Raw genomic sequence first — 26,533 nt, 5'->3', positions numbered from 1 at the left:
GTAAGATGGATGACGCAATCCCATTATTTGTTTGATGTGTAACCAATGGAAGTTTTCTTTCTGTGTCTAATTGGTCGCTGCCTTTAACTTCTGTCTGTGGATACTGAGTAGGAGAAGCATGAACTAAGATGTTGAAGAATTTGAGGGATGCACTCTAGAAACACAAGACTAGTTACTGTACATGGTCTCAGTGTAAATTGTCAGGTAGTTTATAGAGACGAAATACCTTTTTAATCAGCAAGGTGGCAGGAACTGTAGCAGAATATGGTCCAATGTAAAGAGTACATTGTGCCCCATCTTGGTGGAAGCACTAAGAATTGTACTAAATCAATGTGAAAGGGAAGGGTTAGGACAAATTTTTAAAAAAGATTTATTTATTTAGTTTAGGGAGAGGAGAGGCAGAGGGAAAGAGTGTCTTTTTTTTTTTTTTTTAAAGATTTTATTTATTTATTTGACAGACAGAGATCACAAGTAGGGAGAGACGCAGGCAGAGAGAGAGAGGGAAGCAGGCTCCCCGCTGAGCAGAGAGCCCGATGCAGGGCTCGATCCCAGCACCCACTGGGAGCGGCAGAGGCTTAACCCACTGAGCCACCCAGGCGCCCCGGGAGAGAGTGTCTTAAGCAGACTCCACGCTTAGTGTGAAACGCAGGCAGGGCTCGATCTCATGCCTCCAGGACCTGCACTACCCAGGCACCCCTAGACAAACTCTTTTTTTTTTCTTTTCTTTTTTTTTTTTTTAATTTCTTTTCAGCGTAACAGTATTCATTGTTTTTTGCACCACACCCAGTGCTCCATGTAATCCATGCCCTCTCTAATACCCACCACCTGGTACCCCGACCTCCCACCCCCCGCCCCTTCAAAACCCTCAGATTGTTTTTCAGAGTCCATAGTCTCTCATGGTTTACCTCCCCTTCCAATTTCCTCCAACTCCCTTCTCCTCTCCATCTCCGCTTATCCTCCATGCTATTTGTTATGCTCTACAAATAAGTGAAACCATATGATAATTGACTCTCTGCTTGACTTATTTCACTCAGCATAATCTCTTCCAGTCCCATCCATGTTGCTACAAAAGTTGGGTATTCATCCTTTCTGATGGAGGCATAGTACTCCATAGTGTATATGGACCACATCTTCCTTATCCATTCCTCCGTTGAAGGGCATCTTGGTTCTTTCCACAGTTTGGTGACCGTGACCATTAGACAAACTCTTTTTAATGAGCTCTGAGGGATCAGGGTTTAAGTTTTCCCAGGGCATCCTGAGCCTGCTTTGCTTCTAGATGCAAATCTTATAAACAGTGTTAGGCATCAGAAAGTTTTGTCAGAAAAAGGATTACCGCATATCCTCATGAGTCATGTTGAGGGGCTTGAATGGACCTCAGTATCTAGCCAGGTCACATTGTCTGGGCTTTATGTTAGTGCAAGCAACACTTTGATTTTTCAGGACAGCTTCCAGTAATTCTACAGCTTTTTCAGATGCTGCTTGGTCCAAGTATCTGCCTCTTCTCACTCACTGATGAAGTTTTTCATTTCTAGCTGTGGTTGTAGGGCCATGTCAGTCTTTGGGCAAAGACTCTCAGGCATGAAAAACCTTGTACATCGATAAATTTATAGATTTCTCTTGTCTTATTTGAACCTGGCATATATAAGAATATGACACCTGAGCCTGACATATACATAACTCTCTTGTCATTAGTGCTGTTCCTTATTAAGAACATCATGGAGGAGTTTTAAGACCTCTCTAGTAAGTGTATCCAGACCTTAGAGGCAGTGTTTATAAGAAACACATCCAGTCTCATATATTATGTAATTAATTATTACCATTGACAGCTTTCTCTAGAAATATGTGCACAGAGTACACCTTAATCTGAAGTACCCATATGGCAGGGATTCTTCCACAGACATGACGGAATGTTCTCTTTATGAGAGGAGGAGGTAGAACGCAGGGTATGGTCGAGATTGAGGTGAGAAGCTCTTCCACTCCTGAAAGATAGTTACCTTTTGTAGACCCTAATGTCATTTCTGGTTTCTCTAACTTGCTTGGCTAGACGGGACATCATTCAAGATTCTGTCAGGATAATAAAGCCATTATAAAGCGTATAAGAATAAGGGATTTGTTAAATGTGAAAGGAGCCTGTGGAAATGAAAGTCTGGAAGAGAGGAGTTAGACACTCACAAAAATCATCACCAATCAGTACTTTCTAAACACTTGCCTGGTGGACAAGTCTTTGCAGGGAAAAGCAAGAAGCTGAGCCCTTCAGGAGGCCAAAGCACAACAATGAGGGTAAGGTCCATGGAAATTGCTGCTTCTGGGAAGTTATTGCCTTCATGTAGCGACTGCCTCAATGCATCCACAGTTAAGCACTTGATGAAGGGCCTCAAGTCACAGTTGGCCAGCAGAACCAGCAGCTGGGAAGATGAGCCAAGTGCAGGGGAGGAAAAGCTGGGAACTGCCACTACTCTGTGTCTTTTTTGTCACCATGTCTGACTGCAGTGACCTTCCAAGGGTAATCACTCCTGTTTCAAGTTTGCCTCCCAAATCTCATGTGTTCCTCTTTTGGTCAATTCTAACTTTGTACCACAGAAGGAAAAGAACTTTGAGAAATGTAGTTTTCAGCATTGGCTAAATTCACATGACAAAATCCGGCACAGACATTCAAACCCAAAACTCTCAAAGATACATTTGTTGGAGTTTCCTCAGTGATGGTATAGCAGTTCTAGGGCCACAAAATCCAGGCAATCATAAAAGGCTACTTTTAAAAATATATCTAGATCATGGAAAATCAAAAATTTCCCATGGCTAATAAGAATTACCAAATACTTAAATTGCTTCAAGTGGGTCCGAGACCATTTTCCTCAAAATGTTCTCTTGAACATGGATTAGATTTCACACTCCCTCTGGGTTGTTCTAAGGTCTTGGGGATGGACATTCTCATATCAGCACAGATTTGCAGTTGCCACAGTTTCTGGCAGAATTGGGGTTTCTCACTCTTTTCTTAAAGAGTACCAGGTGCCATCAAAGAAGCAAAGAGGGTTGAGAGGTTGTCATACATATTTCATCTATGGAATTCTAAGGGACATATAGATTTTCTAAGAATGAACTACATTCCTTTTTTGTTTTGGGGTTTGAGCCACAGATGCAAAGTGGATCATGCAGTCAACTATTTAATCACAATTATTATCTGCTTCCTGTTTCAAAACCACCGTTTAATAGGCTAGACTTGTGTTTATCTCTGTATCTATCCATCTTTCTATCTATCTATGTCTATCATCTCCTCAAGAATGAGAGCATCATGTAAAATACTTGTCCTATGCATGGCCTTTGGGAATGCTAGATCAGGTTCAATGTCTAAGTCCTCCAGAAGTTCACAGCATTGTGTATCTCTGGTTAGCTGATGGCAACAGCCATCTAACAGCAAGTGCCTGCCTAACGTATGTTCCTGGACATATTCTCCCAAAACATTCTAGATAAATTTGGTGCTCAGTACAACCTCAGCTTCTTCTTTTTCCCCTCTTCCATAGTTCTCCTTTTCACTTGTCTATTTACACTGGAAATTATTCTTTCTCCTAAGAAGGAGATCATGACTACTAGGAAGTACGATGAAATGGCTATATGTAAAGTCTGGTGAAGATTTTGATGGGTTTGGTCAGGGTTTTTGAACAAGCAGTCCAGGGTATCTTTTCCTAATGTAGTGACACCGATATACCACCTGGATCCCCTTTCAGTGAAGGAATGAGGCCTCAGTTGCTGAAGAGACTATCTATAAATAGCCATCAAAGATTGCCTCAGTTACAGAGAGCCACAGGGAAGTCCTATAACCAATAGTTGATTGATATGGGAGTATAAAGGTCTTGACATCTGAGATCTAACTCCAAAGGTTCCAGTGAGGCTGGTGGGGGCTGTTGCTTGACTTCTTCCTTTCCTCACTCTTTCTTCCTTTTCCTCTCTCCCACAAATGTCAATCCTATGGTACTCCTTTGTCCCATGAATACTCCCTATTCACTAAACTCAACCTGAGACCATTTATAGGAATCCAACAGGCAACACCTCTATCATTGTGAGTCTTTCTTGGAGTTGTGCTTGGAAAGACAGATAGATGACTATTGCTTCTTTCAGTCTGTCTCCCCTCAGAAACTAACCTTGTGGTGAGGTCATGGATTAAAGCTCTATTGCTAAAATTAAAAACAAAAAACAAAAAACAACAACAACAACCAAGAAACAAAAACCAGAAAAGGGCTATTGGAGTTTAGAAGAAAGAGAGTGATCAATGGTGATCAAGGAGAGCTCAAGCAATAAAGAAAGGCTTTGCAAGGACCATGGTATTTATCTGGTGTTTGTTTGTTTGTTTGGTCTTTGAAAGATAATGTATCATGTCATGATTGTACTACACAGGACATGATCCTCTTCTCCAGTCTATTCTCCAATCTGTAGACACTTATTTCCAAACCCAAATATGGTCATATTGCCTTTCTTCTTCTTCCCATCGCCTCTTTCTTCTTCCTCCTCTTCTTTCTTTTCTTCTCCTTCTCCTTCTTCTTTTAAGATTTTATTTATATATTTGAGAAAGAGAGAGAGAGCACAAATGAGGGGGAGGGGCAGAGGGACAGGGAAAAGTAGACCCTCTGCTGATCAGGGAACCTAGGGGGTTGGTGGGGAGGCTGGATCCCAGCACCCTGGGATCATGACCTGAGTTGAAACAGATGCTTAACCAACTGAGCTACCCAGGTGCCCTGCCTTCCTTCTTAAAGTCCCCAAATTGCTTCTCATTACTACTGGTATAAAGTTGAAATTATCTTAAAGAATGTGGATCTGGATATTAAAGTTGGGATACGGATCCTGCCTCCTCCCCTACTCTGTCCTCATCTCGTTCCTCAAGTCTACTGAATTTCATTCAGTTTCTCCAAAACACCATGTTAATGTACTTCTGGGCCTTTTCACATATAGCTCTTCTTGCCTAGACCATTCTCTGCTATCACCAAGGTCACTCCAACTTATATTTTAGGATTTACCTTCAATGCCACTTCCTCTGTAAACCTTTCCTGACAATGTAGTTGCTTTGTTTGCCATAATACCCTGTACTTCCCCCGGAATAGCACTTACCAATTTTGTTTCAATTCTCTGGTTTTCCTAAATATTATGCACTCCCTCATAACATCTAATGTTTCTTGAGGGCTTAGTAGGTGTCAGAAACTGGTGTATGCACTTGACATATATCATTTCCTATAATATTTGCAGTAAATTTATGATACTATTTTACCCTCTTTTTACAGATAAGAAAACAGGCAAATGGAAGTTAAAGAATCTCACTATAGGTGGCATTTTAGCTTGTATTTTGACTTGGTCTGTCTGATTCTGGAGCCTATGCCACCACTACATTGTGGTTTCATGCCTGCCACATGGTAGGCACTCAACAAATATTTTTTGGATGAACGAATTTAATAGGCCCAACCAGAAGAAAAGAAGGACAATGGGGATTATTGGGAATAAAGTGGAAAAGTTAGATCCAGATTTTGGAAACTCTGGGGCCCTGAGAAGTAGTTTAGGCTGGAGGTGGTTGGAAATAGAGATTCATTGTTGAAAACACTTTTTTAACAAGATTAGATTGGCAACAGTTTGTGTAACTTTTCTTCTGTGCCTTCTACCTCAACCTTCAACTTGAAGTTGGAACATTTAGAAAAAGGCATGATGAAACATTAATGGAAAAATTATGTAATGGTGCATGAAATCTAAGGGCTGACATTTTTATTTCCTTTAACTGAAGGTCATATACATTTAGGAAAGGATCTTTTGCAGATGGTTTATGGCATGATTATTAATATTTTATATTTTAAAAACAAATAGATTTTTAAAAACTCACTTCTTAAAGAATGTTTAGGAGCAAGTCATATCTTTTTGAGAATTTAAGTTACATGTTATTACCAAAGCTCTTTATAGGTCTATATTTTTGACAGTTTTCTCTTATTAAAAAATTTTTTTTAATCAATGCTTTAGGGCTCATGTTAAATTCAAAATAAGAATCATAAGCAACTGTGAATAAAATCAACTGTGACTATCTATAACTTTCAATAATTTTTTTGGTTCCATGTTCACAAAGCAAATAAGACTTTTTTGTTGTTGTTGTTGCAAACAAAGCCATGTATTGGCCCAAGTGTCTTAGCTGGAAAACTTTGCTGTAATCTCTAAGTGTGAAATTCCACCTTCAAGTATGTTTGCTGAGGGTGGTAAAGACTTAAAAATCATTGTCCTCTAAAGTAATCTGACTACATTAGGTGAATACTGGAATCTTTAAACATGGTCATGGGGCTTACACAGGAGTAGTTTAAGCATCATAGCATTCCATTGTTTTCTCCACCCTGTCCCCACTGCACCTCCCTTTTTTACACATATTATGCTAAGAGTAAGAAATTGTAACAGTATCTCCTTACTATAGCGATATATTAAGTGACTTAATTATTTCAGAGCCATTATCCCAGGGTCTTCTGAATTTTTTTTTATTCTCTGTTCCCTCATTCATGTACTACATTACTGATGAACGTTGTGGCAATCTAGAGATACACATAAGACTTTTAGTGAAACAGACAAGACCAGACTAACAGGAAAAGACTTGTCTTTGCATAGTTGAAAGGCTCTTTTTGTTGCCCTGGGCAGTACATATCTAAATCTATACATTCCTGTTTTTAGAATTTGGGAATACAAGGGTTGGAAGATATACGAAATCATACCTTACACTTGCAGAATACCTAAGTATGGTTGGAATCTAATATAGTATAGTAGAAGTACAAACAGCAGTCATTTACAAATAATATCAGAAATAAAGTTTATGTTTCATTTATATTCTACAAAAAGTTATATGACTGTAATTGTAAATTCTATTTTCATTCTTGCTCCCTCTCTTCTTCCCTCCTTCCTTCCATTTATCTATCTGTAGAGTTGATTGGGTGATTAGCAGAATTTACTGTACTTGGAGGAATATTATCCTTAACATGTTTTAATATGTATAATTATTAATTTTAAGATTCCCTGAGATTACTGAGATACAAACCAAACTGCAGACGAATTTAAGTGACTAAAAATATTATGTAATATATAACATAATGTGATATAATAAATATCTTATGATTTGATCTGTATTTAGAAAAAGAAGCCCAGAAAGACCCAATCTAAATAAATCACTACCGAGGGTTTCATGGAGAGCACTTCAAAAAGATAGGCATTCTCTGGAACGACTGAAATGGAGGCCTGTGCTCCTTGAATTATGAGAGACAGGTCATACATATTAAAACATAATGAACAAAGAGAACAGACAGGAGTTTTGAATTTTAACTTCAATCAAAATTCACATCAATAATAACATTTTTCAGGGGCAACTCTATGTAGTAGATGGTGCAATGTGGGCTGCAGGGGTTTATTCGTTAATTAAGAATGGTTGATAAATTCCCCTAGCAACACTGGAGGGGAAAAGTAGGTATAAGTAATCATTTATTTTAATATATGTCAAACCAGTTATTTTTAAGTAGTGGAGAAGTGCATGAGGAATATTTTATCAAAAAAAGTAAAAGTTCAAATGTATTAAATGACCAGAACAGAATTTGAAAAGTTTTATAAAACAGAGAAGAGTATATATCTGGATATTTTAAATTAAAACAACAAATTGGGAAATTTTAGCCTCTATGTTGACAGAAATAGTATCTATATCTATAAAGAGTTCATGGAAAGTGATACGCTATAAATATCAAGTTCTCAAAAAAATGAACAAAAATGTAATTTTGTTTATTTAATAAGAAAAATATTAATAATGAAGCATACAAAGGTACCAGTTTCAGTAATAATTAAAAATGCAACTTGGGAGTCTGGGTGGCTCAGTTGATTAAGTGCCTAACTCTTGATCTCAGTGCAGGACCTGATCACAAGGTCATGAATTCAAGTCCCATGTTGGGCTCCATGATGAGCATAGAGCCCACATCAAAAAAATGTAATCTGAAATAGCAACATATTCTAGTTTTATTCCTACTGACATACTAAAACTTCAGGGAAATTTAAATGACTAATGGTGAGATTATTTTGAAATTGCTATATTTTACTGGTATCAGTTAAATTGCTCAAACCATTTAGTGTACTAATTAGGTAATAATATATAAAGTTACATAATGTCTTCTCTTTTTGCTTTTCTAATACTCGTAGGAATTTATTATTTTGAAAAATTCCAAGGAAGAAGAAAATGACATGCATTATAATGTCATAGGCTAGGGAAGGGAAAACTATGAATGGCTAATGATGGAGAAACTCCATGGAATACTGTGCTGCCATTCGTAAGGTATATTTGGGTCACATGGATACAATAAGTGAGAGGTTTTTCAATAACTAAGATTTTAGAAAAATAATATTTTTGCAAGAAAGAAATAGTAAAGTTAAAGCATAATAGATCAAGTCAGAAGAAGAAAACGGCTGCCAGTCCTAAAGAATATAACTGTAACCAGAATGAACTTACTGAGACTTCTAACTAATGTCAGTTGAAGATAGGGTTGCTCTACAATGGAAGCAACAGAAAGAAAAAAGTCTTAGAGACAAAACAGGTCTGCCCATATAACACTGATGAGGACTTTATTATCCTTAGAAGTTCTTGAACCCATTATAGGGACAGGCATTTAATTCCATTAAGGACTCTGTTTGTAGTCCATTCTTTTTTTTTTTTTTTTTTTTTTTTTTTTTTAGCGGCGAACCTTCTTCTTTAATCGCTTTTTTCTTTTTCTCCCTGTAGTCCATTCTAATCAAGCAACCTCCCATGTAGCTTGCCTAGAGGTATAGAATGTGATAGGTCAAAGCAAACACAGGGATGTAGGCTTAGTACTTTTACTTCTTTACTTCCCATTGTAAATTAATAAATTGCTATTTTAGTCTCATCATATGTCAGTCTCAGAGGACTGATAGAATGAAGTGATATCCCTATATTCAATTAATTCTGGGGCAGAGAACAAATTGGGTGTCGCAGTCTGTAAAGTAGGGAACAGTGAAAAACTAACCAAGGTGAGTGGCATGTTGTGGACATGGCTAGTCACTTGGCCTCCCGCACGTGAAAACTTAACTCATTTTACAATTTCTTTGTGTATCTATACATTCAGATGATAAGAACCATACAGCAAGTAGAAAAACAGTTTTGACATAATTTTAGGTGAAAAAGGTAAAGCATAACATTTTGTCTATTATGAAAGCAACAATTTAAAATATGCATGCATATGGGCATAATAATAAGAGAATAAGGAAAAAGAAACAGTAACTATATTGGAAGGGCATGCCAATATTTCATTTCTTTTACTGTTATTTTGTTTACATCATAAAAATTGGGAGAAAAATAAGTAGAAGTTCTGAATTGTATGGATATAAAATTTATAACAATATTATATTTAATAATATAAATCATAATATTTAACAATAAAGTGATAAAATATATATCAAGCAATGCTAATTTAGCAGCATTTTCATTTCTAATTTACCTATGAATCTGCTAAGGCCAAATATGTTAACAGAGAAACCTCAAATTCAAAGTGAAGTTGCAATAGTCACATGACTATATACCTCATACCAAAAAGAACATTTTCTCAGGGCATCTGGGTAGCTCAAGCCTCCAATTCTTGATTTCAGGTCAGTTGTAAATATCTTCTTCCATTCCGTGGGTTGCCTCTTTGTTTTGTTGACTGTTTCCTTTGCTGTGCAGCTTTTGATCTTGATGAAGTCCCAAAAGTTCATTTTTGCTTTTGTTTCCTTTGCCTTTGGAGACATATCTTGAAAGAAGTTGCTGTGGCTCATATCGAAGAGGTTACTGCCTATATTCTCCTCTAGGATTCTGAGGGATTCCTGTCTCATGTTGAGGTCTTTTATCCATTTCGAGTTTATCTCTGTGTACGGTGTAAGAGAATGGTCGAGTTTCATTCTTCTACATATAGCTGTCCAATTTTCCCAACACCATTTACTGAAGATACTGTCTTTTTTCCACTGTATATTTTTTCCTGCTTTGTTGAAGATTATTTGACCGTAGAGTTGAGGGTCCGTATCTGGGCTCTCTACTCTGTTCCACTGGTCTATGTGCCTGTTTTTATGCCAGTGCCATGCCATCTTGGTGATCACAGCTTTGTAGTAAAGCTTGAAATCTGGTAACGTGATGCTGCCAGTGTTATTTTTGTTTTTCAACATTTCCTTAGCAATTCGGGTTCTCTTCTGATACCATACAAATTTTAGGATTATTTGCTCCAGCTCTTTGAAGAATACTGGTGGAATTTTGATCGGAATGGTATTAAAAGTATAGATTGCTCTAGGCAGTATAGACATTTTAACAATGTTTATTCTTCCGATCCAAGAGCATGGGATGGTCTTCCATATTTTTGTGTCTTTTTCAATTTCTTTCATGAGTGTTCTATAGTTCCTCGAGTACAGATCCTTTACCTCTTTGGTTAGGTTTATTCCCAGGTATCTTATGGTTCTTGGTGCTATAGTAAATGGAATCGATTCTCTAATTTCCCTTTCTGTATTTTCATTGTTAGTGTATAAGAAAGCCACTGATTTCTGTACATTGACTTTGTATCCTGCCACGTTACTGAATTGTTGTATGACTTCTAGTAGTTTTGGGGTGGAGTCTTTTGGGTTTTCCATATAAAGTATCATGTCATCTACGAAGAGAGAGGGTCAGGTCATGATCTCAGGGTTTCTTGACCGAGTCCCCCATTGAGCTCTGCACTCAGCACAGAGTTTGCTTGTCCATCTCCCACCTTCCCGAACTCATGCTCACTCTCAAATAAATAAATAAAATCTTTAAAACAAAAAAAGAGTATTTGTGGACATTTTCAGACAGGTGGAAGCATACTGAGCATTAAGAGTCATCTTTTAAATATATTAAAGACATTGAACAATCTCTGGTGAATTACTTTGTGATAAATATACAAATAGAAAGACTGGTCATATATGCTTATAATTTTCATTTTGAGCAAGCAGGTTAATTTACTGGTTCATGTCATTCCTGGTTTTCTCTTTTTTCCCCCTCAATTATTAAAACAACTTAAAAGGATATACATATATACATTACATATGTATATATATACATATTATATGTATATATGTATATCCTTTTAAGTTGTTTTAATAATTATATAATATGTATATATACATATTATGTAATATGTATATATATATATTATATAATATGTATATGTATATATAATATATACATATAATTATGTATATAATATATTATATGTATAATTATATGTAATTATATATAATATATGTAATATATTATATGTGTTATATATAATAATATATTATTATATAATGTGTATATATACATATTATATACATATACATATGTATATACATATACATATACCATATACATATACATATGTATAATAGACATAATATACATATACATATTATATACATATTACATATTATATACATATTACATATACATATTATGTAATATACATATACATATTATATAACATATAACTCATAGTGAGTTATAAGAAATAACTCATTTACACAGACACTTATAATTAAGAAGCTTATCATATGGTGATTTCCATCTACACCCTTACCAGTTAGAGGTTTTTTAGTTCTTGAGTATCATGATCTCTGACGTAATATTAAATAAAGTTTATTGTTGAGGGCCACCCTTATTGGGCTAGTAGAACAACATAAAGTCAAAGGTAAGCATTACCCAATTAGGGGCTCAAAATTAAAATGTCAACCTTAAGAATTTAAGTAATTTTATTTAAATAAGGATTCAATATAAGCAGAAAGCACTCCAATTCTTTCCTTTCCTTGGTGTGCTTATTCTTTTCCTTTAATCTCTCTTTTGTCTTTTTTTACCACTGAGTCAGCTTCGTGCGAATCTGCACCTCCCTCTAGAGTATGAAAATAGCAGTCACTTTTCACTCATTCTGAGGGAGAAATAATCTTCCCAAAGGAACTTTGTTAGTGCCTCCACAGTTCTGCTTTCCGTGGTTCAGCATCAAAGGCTATTTTTCTCAGTGCTCCTCCTTGACTGCCCTCCCTCTGGTTGGTGTGGAAGCTGACTGGATGCACGTCAGGCACTGCTTACTACTCTCAGAACAATTTCTCACGGGTAAGAGTAAACAACAAGGAGTCATGGGCTATGAAGTTAAAATAGACTGCAGAAGCTTTCTAGAAAAGCAAGGGGAGAGGAGATTTCATTGTAAATAAGGAAAGAATGGAGCCAATTGAGTCTCTTGGGTATGGTATATCCCCAGTCAGTCTTAAAACATGTTGTATTCATGTAAGCCCAAATGCATTTAGTTAGCCTCTATGTTTCACATTCACGACATACAGAAATGTGAATTTAGAGCTAGCTTTAAATTATCTTTTTTGTTTGTTTGTTTGTTTCTGGGTTAATTTTATTCTGCAATGACTTTTACCTCAAAACTCTGGGATATTTTGTAAGCCCAGATGTGTACAGCATATATAAACATAGGCACTCAGAGACAGACGCCATTTTAGGAGGTTCTAAAATACAATACTCTTTTTTTTTTCCCAATATGAATACAGTTGACACACGTGTTACATTAGTTTCAGGCATACAACCTAGTGGTCTGTCAAGTTTATACATTATGCTATGCTCGCCACAAGTGAAGCTACCATCTGTCCCAATACCTCCTTGTTACCCATTCCTTGCACTGTGCCTTTTATTCTTGTGACTTTTTCATTTAATAACTGGAAGCCTGTATTTCATTCTCCTATTCACCCATTTTGCCCAACCCTCCATTCCTCTCTCCTCTGGCAACCATTAGCTTTTCTCTGTATTTATGGTCTGATTCTGCTTTTTGTTTAGTTATTTCTTTGTTTGTTTGTTTGTTTGTTTTTTAGATTTCACCTATGAGTGGAACCGTATGGTATTTGTTTTTCTCAATCTGACTTATTTCAATTAGTATAATAACCTCTAAGTCCATCCATGTTGTCTCAAATGGCACCATCTCATCCTTTTTATGTGTAATATTTCTGTGTGTGTATGTGTGTGCGTAGACCATATTTTCTTATCCACTGGTCTACTGAAAGACACTTAGGTTGCTTCTGTATTTGGCTATTCTAAATAATGCTGTAATAAACATAAGGCTGCATACATCTTTTTGAATTAGTGTTCTTATTCTCCTTGGGTAAACACCCAATAGTAGAATTACTGGATCATAGGGTATTTCTATTTTTAATTTTTTAAATGTTTTTTAAAAAAGATTTTTATTTATTCATTTGACAGACAGAGATCACAAGTAGGCAGAGAGGCAGGCAGAGAGAGAGGAGGAAGCAGGCTTCCTGCTGAGCAGAGAATGTGAGGCTTAATCCCAGGACTCTGGGATCATGACCTGAGCTGAAGGCAGAGGCTTTAACCCACTGAGCCACCCAGGCGCCCTCTATTTTTAAATTTTTGAGGAACCTTTATACTATTTTCCACAGTGATTTCACCGATTTAGATTCCCATCAACAATGAATGAGGGTTCATTTTTCTCCACACCCTTGCCATAAAATACAATACTCTTAAATATGCAAATCATCTCCCACCTCCGTAGTCAAACACAGATATGTTCTTAGATGTCTGTCCCTTCCCCTCTATAACTGTGGACATACTTGGAAAGAAAACAGGAAGACAAGAATAAACATGTTATTTGATCCCAGGGTCCTGGGATCGAGACCAGGCTCTCTGTTCAGCAGGGAGCCTGCTTCCTCCTCTTTCTGCCTGCCTCTCTGCCTACTTGTGATCTCTGTCTGTCAAATAAATAAATAAACATGTTATATAATACCAACAGATATCAAAAGAAGAATCGCGTAAAAAATATGGAGAGATTAATACACATAAAATGCAGAATTTTGGATACTAGTGATTAACTATCATGTTGGTTTGAAAAATTGTATCTTGCAACTATTTAAAGAAATATGTTTAAAAGCCTCTCTAACCAAATAAATACAAAAGCCTTTTCCATCGTCTCTAAATAGCTCTTAAATTATCTATGTTGAAGTACTCTACATGTGATCTTACGAAGATAGAATAGTCTTGAGGCTATATTTCTGTATGAACTGGATGTATATTTATGTTCATGCAATCTTGAATTATATTAACCTTTTTAAGCCTCTACATTATATTTTAGCTCTTTGTGAGCCTGGGCTCTGCTAAAATCCTCTAATTGTTTTCACAGGATCACTCTCCTATGTTTCTGAGATTGAATTTTTGACCTTAAGGGCAGAACTTTTAATGAACTACTGCCAAATTTTATCTCATTTACTTCACTTCTTTAGTTTAGTCCATTAAGGTCATCATTTGGAATCTTGATTCTTTTATCAGTCATATTATTTACTTCAGGGGTTGGTGAGCTTTATCTAGATCTATAAAATCTAGATCATGAATATTTTAAGGCTTTGTGGGCCAGAGGTCTTAGCTACATGTTCCAAAAAAGAAAGAAGGGAAGAAGGGAAGGAAGAAGGGAAGAAAGAAAGCAAGCAAGAAAGGCATCTCTTGAATATAAAGAGCATTCTTAGCTCAAAGGCTGTATAAGGCAGACCTCTGACCAGATTTAGCCCCAGACTGTAGCTTGCTGACTCCTGATGAGTTGTGTTGGTTATCTACTGCTGTTTAACAAATCCGCTCCCAGCTTAGTGGCTAAAAAATACCAAACATTATTATCTCCCAGTTTCTGTGGATTAGGAATCCAGGGCTTGGCTTACTTGGGTGCCTCTGCATCAAAGTTCCTCGCCAGGCTGCAAGTGTTGTCTGGGTTCGCTGTCTCATTTGAAGCCTCAGCTGAGAGAGGATCTGGTTTTGAATTCACTCATGTGGTTGTTGGCGGAATTCAGCTCCTCACGGGCTGTTGGACTGAGTGTCTCAGCTCCTCACTAGCTGTTGGCTGTAGGTCTCTCTCAGTTCCTTTCCACACAGGCCTCTCCATAAGGCAGGTAGATTCCATCATAGCAAGTTAGCAAGAGAGAACAAGAAAGAACATGCAAAATGGAAGCCCTAATCTCTTTGTAATCTAATTTCAGAAGTGACTTCCGTCACATTTGCTCTATTATATTTATTAGCAGTGAGTCACTAGGACCAGTTTACACACAAGGGGAAGGGATTGCATGAAGGTTTGAACGCCAGGAGGCAGGGATCGCCGGGGCCATCTTACAGGCTGTTGACATCAGTCCCTCCAGAACTTTCTGCCACTTAAACAAAGCAAGCTTTATTCATCCAAGGTTTTCATAAAAATATTACAGAAAGAGTGTTCAAAACAGAGTCCTGTGGCATGCTTTTCCCTCCAAACTGACTCCAGTCCACTAACTAATATTACGAATATTGCTGGAAGCCTAGCTATAAATTCTCGATACTAGTGTCATCTGACTAACATTTTGTCATCATATTCTTGGAGATCTCAGGGGACATTTTTGTTAAATGTATTTTTAAAAATCACACTACTTATGCTTCACTGGACAGGCGAAATCAAGTTAAAATAAGATTCAAGGACTGTCTTGAAGAATAAAATAAATCATAGCACTACTAAAGCTCAAAGGATGTCATAAATGGAGAGGACCAGTTCCATCTGCCTTGCATTCTTGACAGATAGTTTTAGAGCTGATTGCATCTTATATGAGCCTGAAGTTTCTTAGCCAACTAGTGAAACTGTCCTTCCTTTACGTCCATTCATACTCTCACAGAAAGTTCATCTGTAGATGAACTAACAGACCAAATCAGGGGCAAATTATACTTTATAAACATTTTAACAGTAAATCACAATTATAGTTTGATTCAGAAATCTTTCAAAATTAGATAATATCGGTCTTTAACACCTGCCATCTAGATAGCAACCATGTGCCAACACAATGTTTCTGCTACTCCAAGAAAAAAGTACAACACTGTAATCAGAACTGACAATACAACGTCCCATTGTTTTAAGTGCTATATCACTCAAACTTCAATTCCGTGGACAGCCCAAAGATTGCAACTCTCTCCACATCAAGTGAGAGGATAATTACTGCTTATTGAGTTTATGCTATGAGCTAAAGACTGTGCTAAACAACGTTATATGGATTTTCCCATTAGTTCTACTTAACAATCTGGGGAGGCATGTACCAATATTATGTGCATTTATAGAGAGATTAAGCAACTTGTCTGTGATCATTTGGAAGCCAAATTCTAAAACCCAGTAGCCTAAATCCAGAGTGCCTTCTCTTAAAGTAGAGGTACAAGTGTAACATTTCTTTGAAAAATGTTAACAAAAGTTTTCCTAGGAAACATGGTTGAATGATTTACTAATTATTAACTTAAAAAAAAAGTTTGATACCACTAGATGGCAACATTTTCAAAAGCTTTAATAAAACTTTTGAAAGTTTAAGGTGGAAAAATAAACTTTATTATTATTTAATTTTCATTTTTAAAAATTTCAGCTTTATTGAAATATAATTTAAAAATAAAATTGTAAGATATTTAAAATGTACGTCGTGATGATTCGATAAATGTATAGTTGTGAAAAGATTCTCCCTACTAGTGCATTATTACATCCAACATCCCATTAATTAATTAATTAATTAATTAATTGTATTTAGAACTCTTACGTTTTACTGTCTTAGCAATGTTCAGTTCTACAATACAGTGTTGTCAACTATGGTCACCATGTTTTACATTAGATCCTCAAACTTTATCTTACTGGTGAACATGTGTCCAACTTCTTCCCATTTCCCCGACCCCCCAGGTACAGGCAATCACTTTCTACTCTGCTTCCATGAGTTTGACTTTTTTGGGGGATTTTTTTTTAATAAGTGATATCATGCAGTATTTGTCCTGCTATGTGTGGCTTTTCTCACTTAACATGATACCCTTAAGGTCTATCTGTGTTATCACAAATGGCAAGATTTCTTTCTTTCTCATGGCTGAGGGCATATATGCATATATATTCATATATATACATAAATTTATGAATATATATACACTCTTACATGTATATATTGTATTCATATATACAAATGTGTATATATTGCATATATATATTATATATGTATAAATATATACATACCACATATATATAATACATACAGACCATCCCACATTTTCTTTATTCATTCATTGATGGACACTTAAGTTTCCCAATTTTGACTATTGTGAATAATGCCGCAATGAACACGAGAATGCAGATATCTTTGATATCCTGTTTTTATTTCTTTTGGATATATAACCAGAAGTGGAATTGCTGGATCATATGGTAGTTCCATTTTTATTTTCTTGAGGAAACTTCATACTGTTTTCCATGGTGGCTACACCAATTTACATGCACACCAACAGAGATTAAGTGTACTCTTTTTCCCCTATCCTTGCTAACACTTGTTATCTCTTGGCTTTTTGATGATGACCATTCTAACAGGTGTGAGGTGGTATTTCATTGTGCTTTTGTTTTGAATTTCCTTGATGTTTAGTGATACTGAGCGTCTTTTCATGTACCTGTTGGACATCTGTATGTTGTCTCAGCTCCTCTGCCCATTTTTAAATTAGAAATTTTTGCTTTTTCTTATTGAGCTGTTATAAGTTCTTTATATATTTTGGGTATTAACCCCTTATCAGATATATGATTTACAAACTTTTTTTCCCTTTCTGTAGGTTGTCTTTTCATGTTGTTGTGGTTGAATTTGTTCTGCAGAAGCTTTTTTAGCTTGATATAGTCCTACTTACTTATTTTTGCTATTGTCTTCACTTTTGGTATTGAAAAAAAGCATTGCTAAGACCAATGTCAAGGAGTTTACTTTTGATATTTTCCACTAGGAGTTTAATGGTTTCAGGTCTTATTTCAAATCTTTAATCTGTTTTGATTTAAGTTTTATATATAGTCTAAGATGAGATACAGTTTCATTCTTTTGCATATGTCTCTTTGGTTTCCCCAATACTATTATTGAAGAGAATATACTTTCCCCATTGTGTATCCTTAGCTCTTTTGTTGTAAATTAATTGACCATATATGTGTGGGTTTATTTCTGGGCTCTCCATTCTGTTCCATTAACTATATGTGTTTTGTACCAGTACCATATGTTTTGATTGCTACAGTTTTGTAATATAGTTTAAAATCAGGAAGTGTGATGCCTCCAGCTTTGTTCTTTCTCAAGATTGTTCTGGATATTCAGAGTCTTTTGTTTCCATACACATCTTGGGATTGTTTTTCACATTTATGTGAAAAATGCCATTGGAAGTTTGATAAGGATTGCTGTGCTAGTATAGACATTTTAAAAATAGTAATTCTTCTAATCATGAGTATGTAAAATAGTACTATTTATTTGTGTCTTCTTCAATTTCTTTTGTCAATTCTTATAGTTTTCACTGTACAGGTCTTCCACTTCCTTGTATAAATTTATTCCTAGGTACTTTGTTCTTTTTGACACAATTTAAATGGAATTGGTTTTTTTAAATTTCTCTTTCTGATAGTTCATTGTTCGTGTATAAAGCATAAACTGATTTTTATATTTTGATTATATATCCTGCAACTCTATTGAATTTGTTTATTAGTTCTAATAGTTTTTGGTAAAGTCCTAAAGAGTTTTTAATATATAATATAATGTCATCTGCAAATAGAGACAGTTTTACTTCTTTGTTTCCAAAATGGATGTCTTTTGTTTCTTTTTTGTGCCTAACTGCTCTGACAAGGACTTCTAGTCCTATGTTGAACAGGAGTGGTAAAAATGGGTATATGTATCTTGTTCCTGATCTTAAGGGAAAAAGCTTTCAGTTTTTCACTATTGAATACGATGTTAACTGTGGCTTGTTGTTTATGGCCTTTATTATGTTAAGGTGCATTCCCTTTAAAACCTACTTACTTGCGAGTTTTTTTTTTTTTAAATCAAAAAATGGATGTTGAATTTTCTCAAATGGTTTTTCTGTATCTAGAGATAATCAGGGGCCCCTGGGTGGCTCAGTCAGTTAAGTTCTGTCTTTGGCTCAGATCATAATTCCAGGATGGTGGGATTGAGTCCCCCATCACACTCCCTCTTCAGTGAGGAGTCTGCTTCTCCCTCTCCCTCTACCCTTCTCCCCTGCTTGTGCTCTTTCTCACGCATGGGTACTCTCAAATAAATAAATAAAATCTTTAAAAAAATAAAGAGCTAACCATATAGCTTTTATCCTTCATTTTGTGAATGTGGTGTATCACATTTCTTGGTTTGTGTAGTTGAACCATCCTTGAATTCCAGGAAAAAAAATCCCACTTGATCACGGGATATGATCCTTTGAAAGTTTATCAGGGATATTGATTTGTAATTTTCTTTTCTTGTAGTTTCCTTGACTAGTTTTAGTACCAGGGTAATGCTGGCCTCATAAAATAAGTTTGAAAGTGTTTCCTCCCCTTGACTGTTTGTTGATATGAGCCCTTCTTTAAATATTTGATAGAATTCATCAGTGAAGCCATCTGCTCCTGGATTTTTCTTTGTTGGGAAGTTTTGATTACTCATTTAATCTTCTTACTAGTAATTGACCTGTCCAGATTTTCTATTTTTTCATGATTCAGTTTTGGTGGGTTGTATGGTTTTAGGAATTTATCTATTTCTTCTAGGCTTTTCACTTTGCTGGTGTCAATTTTATTATTGATTGGTTTTCTATGTATAAACTATCTTTTGTTGAACAAATTATAATTGCTTTATTTGTAGGAAAGTTTTTCAATGATGTAATATAACTATAGCAGAGATTTAAGTACACAAAAATTGGAGTATTATGTTGCTTTTTCTATTTACTTTATGTTTCACTTTAGTTTGAGGTTAAATATAAGTTCTTATGAGCTTAAAATTTCTTCCTAGATGTTTTCCCTTGGGCCACAGTCCTGCCCCCTAGTATTATTTGTTTAACATCAAGCATGGAAAATGCTTTAAAAGCACTTTTTGGAAAAACACTGTGCTATATAACAAGCTTTAGTGATTTTACAAATAGAATTTGTCCTTCTTTGAATGTACCTCTCTTTCTTTACCTGTACTGTACCTATACTCCTGTAGACATTTTGAGGTGTCACTTACATATGTTTCTTTTTCCTCTGCGATGCTCTTCCCTGTTGTGCAGGCAGATATATTCTTCTCACTGCACTATCATAGCACCATATACATGATCCATTTGAGCCTTTGATATGTTACATATGTCCTGATGATAAACTTCTGTGTTTATCTTCCAACTCCAATGAGACAGTCCCAAAAAAGTCTTTTCAAAAATTAATATTTGTAAATATCTCCTCCTCCCATCCCAGTGTCTGTCCATAGTGCTTAGTATTGTATCTGACACAGTTATAATAATGGGAGACAATAAATTCTTAACCATGGGACCAAGTGACTATTTGATTAGAGCTTCCCATAATGAACAATATGTCATCAAAACAAAACAACCAGGAAGTTGGTCATGCCCAGCAGTATTCCATCATCTAATAGAAGAAATATATGGAACCAAGACTCAGGATATCTAGAGGCACAAATAGGTTGCAGATGACTCATAATCTGACTATGCTACTTCTTCAATACTGTCATTTCTCCCTCAACTTTATTTAGGGATTGCTTTATTTAGGGATTGCTACTGCCTTACAATCTCATTAAGGTTTGGCCAGTAAGGACCATAAAAAGGAATTCTTCCTGATGGGTGGAAATTTTAGTATTTCAGATCATTTTCCAATTTTTATGAAAGGTGTGGTATCAGTCACAAATCTATACTTATTCATGGTCATTGGCTAATGGAACTGGGAGGAAGAAGATTATAATCTTAGAGATAAGGGGGTTCGAGAAGTAAAATACATGGATAGACCTCTTTTAATGGACCTAAAACATAAGAGTTGTGTCCTGAATGAAGGCTCATCAAAAAACTCTTACTATAGAAGAGTATCTTAATAATCAGATGGACAAAATGACAATCCCTTTAACTGTGAGTCAGTCTTATTCCATGGCCACATCATTGCTTTTTCAATGGGCTCATGAATAAAATGGCCATCCTGCAGGAATAGAAGCTATATACATATGGACACAACAACATCATTGTTTACTCCTAAAGGGTGATATTGTCACCATTACTCAATACCTAATTTACCAACAGCAGCAACTTTTCCTCAGCCTTTTATGTGATAAATCACTAGTTTTCCATTGCTGCATAGAAATTATCACAGCTCATAAAAACACACATTTATTATTTCACAATTTGCACATGGTGTGGCTGAGTCCTTTGCTCAGGGTCTCACAAGGTTGCAGGCACGGTGTTAAACAGACTGTAGTTTCGTTTGGAGGCTTGACTGGGGAAGGATCCAATTCTCACTCTTACTTTCTCTCTATTTTTTAAAATATTTTATTTATTTGGAAGAGAGTGAGAGCATGAATGGGGAGGTGGGCAATGGAGATAAGCCCAATGTAGGGCTCAATCTCAGGATCCAGTGGGGTTTGATCCCAGGACCCTGGGATCACAACCCGAGCTGAAGGCAGAGATGAGCAAGGGGAGTGGAGGAAGAGGGAGAAGCAGACACCCTGTTGAGCAGGGAGCCTGATATAGGGCTCAACCCCAGGATCTTGAGACCTGAGCCACCCAGGCACCCTGGGAAGAATCCAATTCTAAGCTCATTCACTTTGTTGGCTATATGCCTGAGGGCTCCAGCTTTTTGCTGACTATTGTCTGGTAGCTGTTCCCATTTCCTTGACATACAGTCTTCATGAACAGGGACACTTATTTCATCAAAACACAAGCAGAGCTGGCTTTATGGACATATATTCTATGTTATAACACAGGTCCTGTGCTTAAAAGGCCCCACACTTGGTTTAATGTTCTTCTGTAGCTGTTTTGAAATTCTAACAGTTTTTGAATAGGAGCCCCCCATTTTGCTTATGGAGTGAGCCTCACAAATTATGTAGTCAGTCCTACCTATAAGCACTTTTAGGTGCTAAGATGTAGTCTTTTGTAACATGATGTAATCATCAAAATGAGATCCATCATCTTCTGTTGTATAATGTAATCACAGGAATGACATCCCATTGCCTTTGTTATAGTATGTGGGTTAGAACCAGTTCTCAAGTCCTGCCCACACTCAAGGGATGGGAATTACAAAAAGGCATGAATACAGGAAGTGGGATCATGAGGGCCACACCTTGACTCTTCCTCTTACAATACCAAAACAAGACTACCGTAGGTGGAGGACAGGTCACTAGAAAGAATGTAGATCAGATTTCTCTGCTTGCCATGCTCCTCTTGCATCGAGTTTTTGACTTTTATTTACAGTCATTGTATCCCACACAGCATTGCCTCTGAGGAATTGATTTGATAGTTAATAGTTTATCCCTTACACATGCCTCATAGGTCGTCAAAATGTACTTACAGTGCTAGGTAGGAATGCCGTCCCTTGAGAGGTCAGGATGTTGTCTTGTATGAAGCATTCTGTGGTTGGAACCAGCAACCAGTATGTGGTGCTGTTTTTCTCACAACCGGAATGTATGATGGAGAAGCAATGTTTGTTTTTTTGTTCCCCCAGTGTCACATGGCATTAAAAAAAATTCAATTAATTAACATATAATGTATTATTCGTCTCAGAGGTATAGGTCTGTGATTCATCAGTCTTATACAACAGCCAGTGCTCATTATAGCATATAACCTCCCCAGAGTCCATCATCCAGTTACCTTGTCCCTACAATCCCCTCCACTCCACAAACCCTCAATTTGTTTCCTGAGATTGAGACTCTCCTAAAATTTGTCTTCCTTTCTGGTTTTGTATTGTTTCATTTTTTTCCTCTCTTGCCCTATGATCCTCTGTCTTATTTCTCAAATTCCACATATCAGTGAGATCACATAGTAATTGTCTTCCTCTGATTGACTTATTTTGCTTTGCATAATACCCTCTAGTTCCATCCATGTCATTGCAAATGGTAAGATTTTATTTTTGATTGGTACATAATATTCCTGTGTGTGTGTGTGCATGTGTGTGCGCACGCGGGCACACACACACACACACACACACGCTCTTTATCCATTCATCAGACGATGGGTATTTAGGCTCTTTCCATAGTTTGGGTATTGTGGACATTGCTGCTATAAACATTGGGGAGCACATGCCCCTTTGGATCACTACCTTTTTATCTTTGTGTAAATACTCTGTAGTGCAATTGCTGGGTCCTAAGGTAGCTGTATTTCCAACATTTTGAGGACCTTCCATACTGTTTTCCAGAGTGGTTGCACCAGCTTGCATTCCCACCAACAATGTAGAAGGATTCCCCTTTCTCTGAATCCTCGCCAGCATCTGTTGTTTCCTGACTTGTTAATTTTAGCCATTCTGACTGGTGTGAGGTGGTATCTCATTGTGGTTTTTATGTGTATTCCCCCAATGCAATGTTTTAAAGTGGTGGTTCACAAAATTATACTCAATGCTCTACTTACGCTTTTTTTTTTTTTTTGCATCTTGTCTTCAGTATACTAGTTTTTACTAGCTTAGAGATCTTAATATCTAAAATAAGTGGTTTCATCAGGTAACATAAGTAAAGTTGAATTGAACTGAAAGTGCACATAGCCACTGGCCATTTGGGCAATTCATGCCACTGGGAAAACAAGAATAAAAGGAGGTTTGAGTACTGGCAGAGGTGATTGACGCTATGAGGGGTAATAGCTTATTGCTACACAATGAGGGCAAAGAAGAAGATGGATAAAATCTTTTCTTTATAATTTTTATATTTAAAAATTTTTTCCTTTTAAATTTCATTGTCTGAGAGTACCAGCACATTGTTAAAGAGCTGGGGCTTTAGTTGACAGGTATGTATTATAACTCTAAAAATAATATTTCTAGTTTTTTGTCACTAAGTATGATGTTTATGGAAGGTTTTTTTTAAAAAAAGTGACTTTTAAAAAAATATATTTTCTTTCTTTTTTTTTTTTTTAAGATTTTATTTATTTATTTGACAGAGAGAGTCACAGTGAGAGAGGGAATGCAAGCAGAGGGAAAGGGAGAAGCAGGCTTCCCCAAGAAGAGAGCCTGATGTGGGGCTTGATCCCAGGACCCTGGGATCATGACCTGAGACCAAGGCAGAAAGGCAGATGCTTAATGACTGAGCCACCCAGGCACCCCCCACAATGACTTTTAGTTAAGTACATTTTCTTCTATTTTTGGTTTGCTACTTTAAAAAATCATGAAAGTGTATTGACTTTTTCTAATGCATTCTTTCATTAATTGAAATAATCATAAGTTATTCCTTTTATCTATTAATGTGGTGAATCACATCAGTTGGTTTTCTGAGGTTGAGTCATTTTGGAGTTCTTGGAATAAACTCCACTTGGCCACCTCTATGTCTATCTATTCACTGCTGAATGTGATTTGTTAATTTTTTATTTAGGATTTTGCACCTGTATTTATAAATGGCATTCTCATACAGTATTCCATTCTCATATCGTTCTCTAGCTTTTAGGTAAATTGGATAATATAGTAGTTAGAGTTCAGTTTAAAGCAACAGATTCTCTATTGTACAAAAAGGGATTTATCCTGTAGGATGTTAAATGGCTTACTTAGAGATACATCACTGTGGTGGAAAGAGACTTTTATCTGAATTTCCAGGAATTACACCCAAATCTCTATTGCAGAACTGGGTCATTATGATAGATCATGCTAAAGATGCAATCAAGAGTTTGAGAGATTATGGGGTGCCTGGGTGGCTCAGTGTGTTAAAGCCTCTGCCTTAGGCTCAGGTCATGATCCCAGGCACTGGGATCGAGCCCTGCATTGGGCTCTCTGCTCAGCAGGGAGCCTGCTTCCCTTCCTCTCTCTCTGCCTGCCTCTTTGCCTACTTGTGATCTCTGTCAAATAATAAATAAAATTAAAAAAAAAGAGTTTGAGAGATTATAATGAATAAATATAAGAAAGGTATACTCCTTAATTAGATTTTTTTAGCATTTGAAAAAATAAAAACATTATTTAAGAATCTAAAAAAAAAAAAAAAAAGAAGAAGAAGAAGAAGAAAAAGAAAAAGAGAAAGGAAAGAAAAACTAAGAAGCTGCCATCCTTGCCATGATCAGGAAGCTACTGACTTGAAATTACCTGCCAGCTGGGCTCTAGAGACTTCTCTCTTGCCAACTCCAAAATCACATTACTTCTGCTAATCATGAAGTCATCCACAGTTCGGGCACTGCTAGCTACTGGCTCAGGAACCAGCCCCAAGCTTGCACAGTCCACTTGCAGCACAGGGGATGCCCTATACCCTGCCTCCCTCCCCATTTGATTCACTCCCAGATTGAAGTTTTATTTAAGTTAAGTTGCAGAGCAGAGACTGAATCATATCTGGAATTTAAGCAAGAGAGATTCTGGAAATGCAATGTGTTCTATGGTTTCTGCCTGCTCTAAGGAGGTAGAATAGGTACTAAATGAACCAATTTGCCTTGGTGTCGTGTGTAACTCTCCCTTAGTTTCTGTGATCTAAAACTAGTTGGAGAGGATAGGAATGATCTGTTTCTGTAAGGTTTTATGAAATTCACTTGTAAATTTTGTCCTGAAGAATCTTTTAAACCCACCAGTTTAGGGTACCTAGGTGGTTCAGTCGGTTAAACATCTGCCTTCACCTCAGGTTATAATCTCAGGGTCCTGGGATCGAGTCCCATGTTGGGCTCTCTGCTCAGCGAGGAGTCGGCTTCTCCCTCTCACTGTCCCTCAGTGCTCTCCCTCTCTTCCTATCAAATAAACAAAATCTTAAAAAAAAGTGTAAACCCACCAGTTTAATTTATTTTATGTATGAGAAAAGAGGAGTCATAGTTATATTAATTTGGAAATGAGTGAAATGTCCTTGGAAGTGTTCAGGAATAAATGACAAATGTTAATATGCTTTTGGGAAAGATACAAGGTAGTTGGAAGGTATGGTGGGGGAAGAATTTTCTACTGTATGTACTTGGAGTATTTTAACTTTAGAATCATGAACACTATCTATTGAAATATAAAGTATATAACAAGCATTGGCATGTTCTTTCTTTATGATTTCAAGGATTTCCTCTTCACTTATTCCTAATACAGTTTTTGTGATTTTCTTTTATCTTTTTCTCCTTGATTGCTGAAAATTGATTATTTTATTAGCTTTTTCACAACTAGCTTTTATATTTTCTTTAGAAAAGAAAATATTCTCTTAGATATTCTTTTTGTTTCTTTGCCATTTCTTCAGTTTTGGAGTATAGCTTTATTATTTCCTTCCTGGAGCTAGTTTGTTGTGTTTTCTCTCTCTTTCTTTCTAATTTAAATACTTATTCAACAAATTTAATTCCCCTTCCTCGCTTTCCCCCACTGGCCATGAATGCAGTTAATGTTTTAACCTTCCATTTAGATGCACTCTGGGTACAACCTATGTGTTTTAATATTTAGTACCTGACTTCTTTGTCTTTTAAACTTTCAAAGCCATTTTTATTATACATTTTAAGAAGTTAACAAATTCTGTTGTTTATGTAAGCTAATCTTTTAAAGGCACTAAACTCTACATATTATGGCCTCTTATTGCTGTGTATCACATTATAAAATAGAATGATAGATACCTTGTTCTGATGTGGAAATCAAGGAAATAAAAC

Source organism: Mustela nivalis (genome assembly GCF_964662115.1).
Source record: "Mustela nivalis genome assembly, chromosome: 4".
NCBI lineage: Eukaryota > Metazoa > Chordata > Mammalia > Carnivora > Mustelidae > Mustela > Mustela nivalis.
The sequence above is the reverse complement of the archived record's forward strand: the minus strand, read 5'-3'. Positions refer to the sequence as shown.